Source organism: Armigeres subalbatus, unplaced genomic scaffold (assembly GCF_024139115.2).
Source record: "Armigeres subalbatus isolate Guangzhou_Male unplaced genomic scaffold, GZ_Asu_2 Contig1252, whole genome shotgun sequence".
Lineage (NCBI taxonomy): Eukaryota > Metazoa > Arthropoda > Insecta > Diptera > Culicidae > Armigeres > Armigeres subalbatus.
Window position 1 is genome coordinate 88,494 of NW_026942015.1, and position 8,643 is coordinate 97,136.

Here is an 8,643-nt window from a genome sequence, read left to right on the forward strand (position 1 = left end):
CGTTTAATAGTTCATCAAATAGCAGCGCTGTTATCGCGCTACCAAATTTGATCACCTGTCAGCTGCGCTACTATTTTAGCAGCGCGTTTAGTAGCGACCGGTAAAGTGTGAAATAATGATACTGCGCTGCAAAACGGCTTATACTCACCACGGCATCTTGTTCTAAGTTAATGTATTGAAACTGTATATTTTAATAACCAACGAGAAAAATTAATATTTTCTTTTCTCATTCCATTAATACTTCCAGTATAGGAAACAATACCCTAGAAGGATGAGTTCTGTTGCTTATAGAGGCAATGAATATGTGCCCAATTCGATGATTTATATTTGTACGTATCTTCTCACATGTTATGTGTATCGATGGTACAGTGGTGTAGTAACCGCTTCCCGTTCTAGAGGTCACGAGTTCGAATCCAGAGCTAGGCATTTTGCTTTTTTTTTGAACGTTAAAACAGTTTTTTGGCCATAACTCCAAAACGCAAAGTTCGATCGATCTAATTTTAAATAGGAACCAATGGGACTGCATTCCGCGTCGAATGCAACTTGTTGCGAGCAAATCGGATGATGCTAAATGCCCAAAAACGTGTCTCACATTTTTGTACACATACACACACACACACACACATACATACACACATACAGACATCACCTCAATTCGTCGAGCTGAGTCGATTGGTATATAACACTATGGGTCTCCGAGCCTTCTATAAAAAGTTCGGTTTTGGAGCAGTTCTATAGCCTTTCCGTATACTTAGTATACGAGAAAGGCAAAAAGAAGGAAGAAAGAAAAAAAAGAAAAAAGAAAAAAAAAGAGGAAAGAAAAAAGGGAGAAAGAAGCATGAAAGAATAAAGAAAAAAGGAAAAAGAAGGAAGAAAGAAGAAAGAAAGAGTGAAAGAAGAGAGAAGGAAGAAATGAGGAAAAAAGTAAGAAGAAAGAAGGAAGAGGGATGAAGAAAGTAAAATAAACGAATGAGGAAGAAAGAAGAATGGAGGAGGAAAAAGGAAGAACTAACTTCTCACTTCTCGACCTAATGGCATGACACCGGTATTCTCATAGACCGACCATAGTGAAGGGGAGAAAAGTAGGTCTCTAGTGGTCTTTTTGTGCGTTGATTGGCGACCATTCACATGAGTCCACTACGTTAGGCATAATGAATGTTACACATTACGGACGTTATTAATTATGTCTTCAATACATTTAGAAAGAACAATGTATGAAGAAAAGAAGGGTGAATTCCTAATTCCGCCTCTTATTTTTGACGATTGGTTTAAATAAATACCCTTGCAATATCATTTTTCGCTACAGCTCTAATTATTCCGTCAGGTTTTAATTCATTTCAGGATGTTTGTGGACCGGTATAAGTGACCAGCATAAAGCCTGTCCACGTTAAATTTCGGACACCCATTATCCAATGCGATTTTTAAAAAATTTTCACAAACCACTGAGGAGATCAATTTACACGACAGTTGAATCTCTCCGCTTTATGTTATTCTTTCAGCGGGTTTTCCTTCTTGTCCAAAGAGATAAAATGGCTTCAAATCAGTTGGACATTGTCTCAGTGTCCGAAATTTAACGAGGACAGGCTTTACATAAAACTTATTTTAATATCTGATTCTCTCAACAATGCTAAGCGATTGAAACTGATTTTTTTTTTCTATGGGGCTTTACACCTCGGGAAAGTTTTCCGCCGGATTTTGGTCCCTGTGCCTTTGGGAAAAAATCTGTGGACAAAATTCCCGAGGTCTGAAGTTAATGCATACGTATATAAAGAAATCAAGTCATTATTTGAATATTATGAAAAAGAAAGTACATAACGTCGTTATTTTTCTTATTATTTCACACATAAACGAAACGATTATTTAAATACATATGAGAGACGTGTACAACAAAATATGAGATAAGTAGGAAATCAAATATACTATTTATTTTCATTAGTAACAAAAAATCTTTTCATCAAGTAAAGTAAAGAGTTTATTCGAGCAAGTAGTCTATTCGGGCGAATGGTCTTTTCGGGCGAATGGTCCCTTCGGGCGAATGGTATTTTCGGGCGAATGGTCCATTCGGGCGAATGGTCCATTCGAGCAAATGGTCTTTTCGGGTGTTTGGTCTATTCGGGCGAATGGAATTCAGACGTTTGTCATTCGGGCGAGTGTCTTTCGGGCGTTTGTGATAGAACCCTTCAGACAAAGATGCGTAATGGCGGATGTTGTATTATAACCGTAAAAAAAATATGATTTACCTCGAAATTTATTACAACTAATACTCCTTATTCAGCCTCTTTTCTTCATTTGACTACCAGATAGAACGAAATATTTTTTTCTATTGAGGAAATTAGTCGTCCTGAATAAAAAGCACAGTCCTAGGGTTTGGGTTTTTGAGAGATTCAAGAATCGCTGTTCAAAGGCCTATGGTCAATATCTATTACGCTTATTTGGGAAAAGTCCATCAATTGGTATATCAGGGAATCAATATTCGAGCAACGCCTAACAATATACCCTTTGTCATCAACAGAGTTTGTTACTGACAAACGCACCTTGCAACAAGTCTTTGTCAGAACCTGAATACAATATGACAAGAATCATTTGCCTTGCATGCTCTGATATTTCCGAGAATACGAGGCTATTTTTGTAATAAGCGTTAGATTCTCGTATATTTCCATGAAAGTAGAAACTGCGATAGCATAAAACCGACATTAGCTCTAGAGAGAATGCAAAATAACGGAATGAAAAGTTATGTCCCATTGTATCCTATTGAAAATTGGGCCCAGAAGTTATGGCCAAAATATTATTTTTTTTTAAACCAAAAAAAAATCCCACTAATTTTTCTATTGAAAATTGTCCTATGGGCTCAAAAGTTAGGGCCAAAATACTGTAATAGTATTTTTATATCACACGAGAAAGGTTCCATCACCGCTAGGTTGATTAATCTGGGTTTCTTACAATAAAAAGAACGTCCTAAACGAAATCCAACCACTCAAATGCATCCGGAGAGGGTTATTCTATGAAATTTGAACATTATTCTTAAACGAATAAACAAAAAAATAACTTTGCAGAACAATTAAACCAATTCTACTTGAAATTATGTATTTTCATACTTACTCAATATACATACCACATACTTTTGTGAATAAAACCCCTTTTTTTCTCAAAAGCTTGACGTGTTACAGAAATTCTTAATATGTATCCGAATTCAACATAAAAAAATCTCTATTGAGTACATTGAAAATGGTTGTAGGGATCGAAAAAAAAGGTCAATTTTGTTGGATAGTGTTATTTATTGCTTTTTTATTCTATCCTATATTTGTTTTATTTATTGCTATTTTTATTTATAGAAAATTGGATCATTTTTTGCTTGTGGAAAACATTGCTTTTTTAATTGCAATAAATTTAATTTTAATTAACTTCGATATTAAAAATGGCCAATATTATCTTGGTTTATGAAAAATTTATATAAAGCATTTATATAAAGAAAAGTTTTATTTCTTTTACCCCGATTTCTTTATGGAAAATTTCTTATTGCAATTTTATTTTGCAGCCTTTGATACCAAAGTTTGATGTGATATAAAAGTTTTTGTTCCGTTGATTACAATAGCTCAAAGTAAAGCAAAATAAAATTATAAATGATTGATACCAAAACCATTTCTTTCCATTTACCAAGTCCCCTTTGCTCGCATTAGCTTTTGCTAGTTCACCTTTATAACATTACACACATTGAATATTAGTTTGCATTACATTTCACTTACTCTTTACGGACTGTTCGCTGGCAGTTGCTGTTTGGTTCGATCGTTCATTATAGGTGACTATTTGAAGCAATGTGCCAACAAGAGATCCACACGCACACGCTCACGCCAGGTGAGCGGCAGCAAACGAGGAACCCGCGAAGGGCCAGGCAGGGGCGGCCTCAGCTGCTTCAAGCGTCTATTACTTGCGGACACCAAAAAGCACAAATCGCGAACCCTCCGGTTACCCTACTTCGGTTTAGCTATTTTTCTACTCTGTTCGACTGAAATGTAAACGCCACACAAAAAATAAGAAATCCATAGCAAATTGCAAGAGCGATGAAAATAATGTCGCATTTTACTAGTCTAAGAATATAGTTTGATTGAATAATTGTATTTTAGTTATCATTATTTATAGCTCTATACTATGAAAAACATCGCGTCAGCTTTATACTATTAGGAACATTGAAAATAAATATAAGCTTTATATATTTCCGAACTATAGTTTTGAGCTCCTAAAATTAGAATTACCGCCAATACTACATAATGCCATGTTTGGCCCACGATAAAGAAAAAAACTACTGTATTAAAAACCAATCATAAAAAGGTGCCAATTTACTCTGATAATCTCATGAATAATTTAAATTTCTAAGAAATCGTTTTCATGTCTATGCATTTCTCGACTAGTTACAAATCGGTCATAATTTCAAAATATTCAGAAAAAATATTTTAAGCTCTTTTTAGTGGAATGTATTCAACCGTCTAAGACGAGTTTAGTACTCTCCACTTAATTCCACCAATTATTTCGAGTCAGCAAAGATATCGAAATAATTGGTGGAATTAAATGGAGAGTACTAAACTCGTCTCAGACATTTCAAAATATTGTTTGGAAACATTTTATTATGTGGCGCTTATTCATCTGACATTCTATGCGCCTCGCCCCGCAACGCAGGTTTAAGCGAAATGTGGGTATCTGTCTTCATTCCACCCTATATAGACGATGCGTCGACGAGGGCAGTCAGAGGAGAAAACGAGTTTCGCTTCGAATGTTTGTTGTAAGAAGCAAAAAAAACTTCAATACACTACTTGCAGAAGCAGCAACACTGACTGGGTAATGGTAATAGCTTTTTTGCTTTTCTTCAAATTGCTCGTGTAATTTTTTATTTTGCCTTGGAGCAAATCTTCTCACTTTTTTCTTCGATAGATTTCGAGGCAAGTTGCGCACTCTTCTTCGGTGATTTTTTGACGATCATCCTATATGATTGCGAAGGTACGAAACTTCAATTTGAGCATATCTTCGTCCGAAACAGCACTATACTGGGCCACGTGAAGTAAGCGAAACCCATTGAATGAATTTCAGAGAATCGAGAACACTCAGGAAACCCCAGAACAAAAAAAATACACTGTACGCTAAAACACAGACCCTAATTGGTAAACAACACGCGGTGAACAATCCCTGATTGTTTTGGCTATGAGATTCATTTATACGAATCGGTTGGATAATCCACAGTCAACAATTTTCAGATAGAGCATACAAACATTTTAAGCTTCAAAGAACACCATTCGCGCAAATTCTTCCAGTCACCAACTTTAAACAGAACTTGACGTCACTAGTCGTACACTATCCACGCACCCACGAAGTGCAAAGTCCAGCTGATTCCAGGTCGTGAAGGGAATGTTTACCAAGACGATTCTATTCCTTCCCTACCGTCGCCAATTACATAAAAGAGCGTTCCATCAAACGTTGTTCCTATAGCCAGCAACAACAAACATCCTCAAACCACGCGAACGAAAACTTTGCGCTGGATATCGGTTATTGCATCTGATGCAACTGCAACGGCACAGCGATGACCAAGCGACGTTCAACGACCAGAAATGTTGTTCGCGCGTGTTTACTCGCCGAGGTATCGTTCGCGACTGAGCGTCAACCTTCCGAACCGATAGAATGTGATTGGAGAACTGGGAAGCTATCTCTGCCAATAGTGCCTATGAACTGGAGATACGTAGCCCGATTAAGGCGCGGGGCCTCTGCCAATCACTAATGGTTAGCGGCAATAGTACTAAATGCACCTGTTGACTTGGAATTAAAGTGTTCAAAACGGCCAGGTGTGCCCATTGGAATTTGAAATTCGCCATCATTGACATCCTGAACTAATGGGGACATCAAAAAGTCCTATTGCAAATTCAATACTATGAAAATGGCATAAATTGCAAAGTTTTACATATCCTATTAATAAGCTTGATTTTACAATTAGGTGGAGGAATGCCACACTAATTTAGTTTTAAACTAATAATATCAGCACAGTAGGTTAGTTTAAGACCAGCTCCCTCAAATCTGCCGGCAAATATATTTACGTAAAGATTCACAGAGCGAGGTGAGCATCAACAAATACGCAATATTAGAGCATAGCACATAGTATGTCTCTCATAAAAGCTTGTAGAGAGGGTGGTTTATTGATGTGTGTAGCTTTCGAGACTCACAGTAAAAGCTTTAATGACGGGTGGCAGTATGAAAGCTTCAGAAAAATTGCTTGCTTATTCAATTGGACGTTATTGATGAATATTGTATTGACTTCGCCTCCTGGGCTTGAGTAAGTTTGGCTTATTCAGATCACTGCAAGAGATAGGATAAACTTATTCCCGTGTCAAAAGACGAGTTTGGTAATATTCCTTTTAAATAACTTATAAATCGTTGAAAAGAGTTTCGGTCCCATATGATCACATCACACATCACGGCTACGCGTTTAACTAATGAAATTCGGCATCGATCTAGTATGCTCCAACAGAAACAGTCCACTCAAGTCGTTATTGGGCTCAATGAAGTAGAATTATTAGGGATGAAGTAGACATGTGGCTGCAAAATGGTGGGTTGACATCAAGGAAGGAGCGCCCAACAGAGCTTTGGTCCCCACAAGTTCCTATCTCACGCTTCCACGGGTCGTCCGATGACAAAAGACCGCCAGCTAAGGATTGTGTACTTAGCTGGTAGTGCAGCATGGGGACCGTTGTCTGACATCAGCTAGAGTGAGAAGGTACGCCTCGAGCGTCTGTTCACCAGGAGGTGCGGCTCAAACAGCGTCTGCCTGGTACCCAGCGGCTGATCAACGAAATGCTGTATCGCGTCAGCTATACCTAAGGTGGCAGTCCCACTAGCGCGATGTAGGTAACGCGACCCCGGTAAGGTAGCTTACTGAAGCCTTTCAAATACCACGAAAAATGGAGATAGAAGAAAAAGAGAACGTTATTTTTGGCAACCGACCCGGCAACGAAATAAGGACTATGCTTGGAAACTCAGTACCTGGAATGTCAGGACCCTGAATGAACCTGGACGAGTGAGCCTTCTGGCTCATGAACTGCAGAAGGTTGGAGTGAACGTGGCCGCTATTCAAGAAGTCCGATGGCCTAGATCCGGAAAACGTGAATTCCAAGCCGTGGACCCCACGACCAACACTGCATTCAAGTATAAAATCTATCACAGCGGCGCACGCAAAAAAAACGTTCATGAATTCGTGAACTAACGAGTTCACGGTGTATTTTTTCGGGAATAACAGTCACGGATTCGGGAATACAATCACGTTTTCTGGAACGTTCGGGAAAACGTGACTGGTGTTCCCAAATCCATTAATTAAATCACGGTGTATTTTTGCTGGTTCACGAATTCGGGAACGCTTTTTTTTACGTGCGGCGGAAAAGCAGAGCATGGAGTTGGTTTCGTAGTGATGGGCAAGCAGATGAAGCGAGTGAAGAATCTGTGTGTTGAGGATACGGGACAAATTCTTCAATTACACTTCAATTCTTCCAATGTCAGTGGTAAGCGTAAAGATAGAGGTGAGGCGATTATCGTCAGTACTGACGACAAGAGCTACGCCGAAGTCTTGAAGGCCATGAGAGTTAATGACAAACTCGCTGGCCTAGGAGAGGATGTCAACTGCATCCGAAGGACGCGGAAAGGCGAGATGATTCTCGTCTTGAAGCGGGATGCTGCTCAGAAGAGTTCTGAGTACAAAAAGTTGACGGAGGAAGTCCTGGGCGATGGGGTTCAAGTAAGAGCCCTATGTCCAGTTTAGAACATCCAGTGCAAGGGCCTGGATGAAGTAACCGAGGCTAGAGACCTGGTCGACGCACTGAGAGATCAGTGCAATGTCGAGATCCAGGAATCTACGGTTCGGCTACGCAAAAGCTTCGCGGGAATGCAGGTTGCCTCATTCCAAGTACCTCAGGCTGAGGCCAAAAAGGTAATGGATAAGGCTAAACTGAAAGTGGGTTGGTCGGTATGTCCGCTAAGTATAAGCCAACCGCTTCAGACCTGTTTCAGGTGTCTTGGCAACGGTCATAAGTCTTATGACTGTAAAGGACCTGATCGCAGTAAGCTATGCCGTAGGTGTGGAGCTGAAGGCCACCAAGCTCGCACCTGTCAGGCTGCACCAAGGTGTCTGATCTGTCCCCCGGGTACAGAGAACAGACACCTCACCGGTGTCCAGGCTTGTCCGGCCTCTAGAAGGACCCAGACACGCAGGTAACACAGCTTAACCTGAACCACTGCGAGGCGGCTCAATTGCTGCCACAACAGTCGGTTACTGAGTGTAAAGCTGATGTAGCCTTGCTGTCCGATCCTTACCGCATCCCTGCCGGTAACGGTAGTTGGATTGCGGATAAGTCTCAGATGGTGGCCATCTGGACTTGCGGGCGATATCCCATCCAGGAGATAATATCATCACCTGACGATGAGGGTTTCGTTATAGCAAAGGTAAACGGTGTTTACTTTTGTAGCTGCTACTGTCCTCCCAGGTGGAGTATAGTGCACTTTACTAGGGTAGTAGATATTCTTGCAGCAAAACTAACTGGCTTAAAACCGTTAGTTGCCCGACTAGAAGAGCATAACAGAAACTGAACACAATTTTAACATATTGTGATATTTATTACT

The 8,643-nt window shown here is 39.7% G+C and overlaps 1 long non-coding RNA gene across 2 annotated transcripts in view; it reads right to left on the reverse strand.

Annotated features, from left to right (window-relative positions):
* Positions 1–5,701, reverse strand: part of LOC134202518 (uncharacterized) — a 71,297-nt gene extending 65,596 nt beyond the window's left edge. Inside the window, exons 1-2 of one of the 2 annotated variants that reach the window (XR_009977251.1) lie at positions 5,143–5,701; positions 3,744–4,003 (exon numbers count right to left, since the gene is read on the reverse strand). This is a non-coding gene — a long non-coding RNA (uncharacterized LOC134202518). The remainder of the gene's footprint in view (positions 1–3,743; positions 4,004–5,142) is intronic. The other variant, XR_009977250.1, reaches the window with a different exon arrangement.
* Between the last annotated feature and the right edge of the window lie 2,942 nt (positions 5,702–8,643).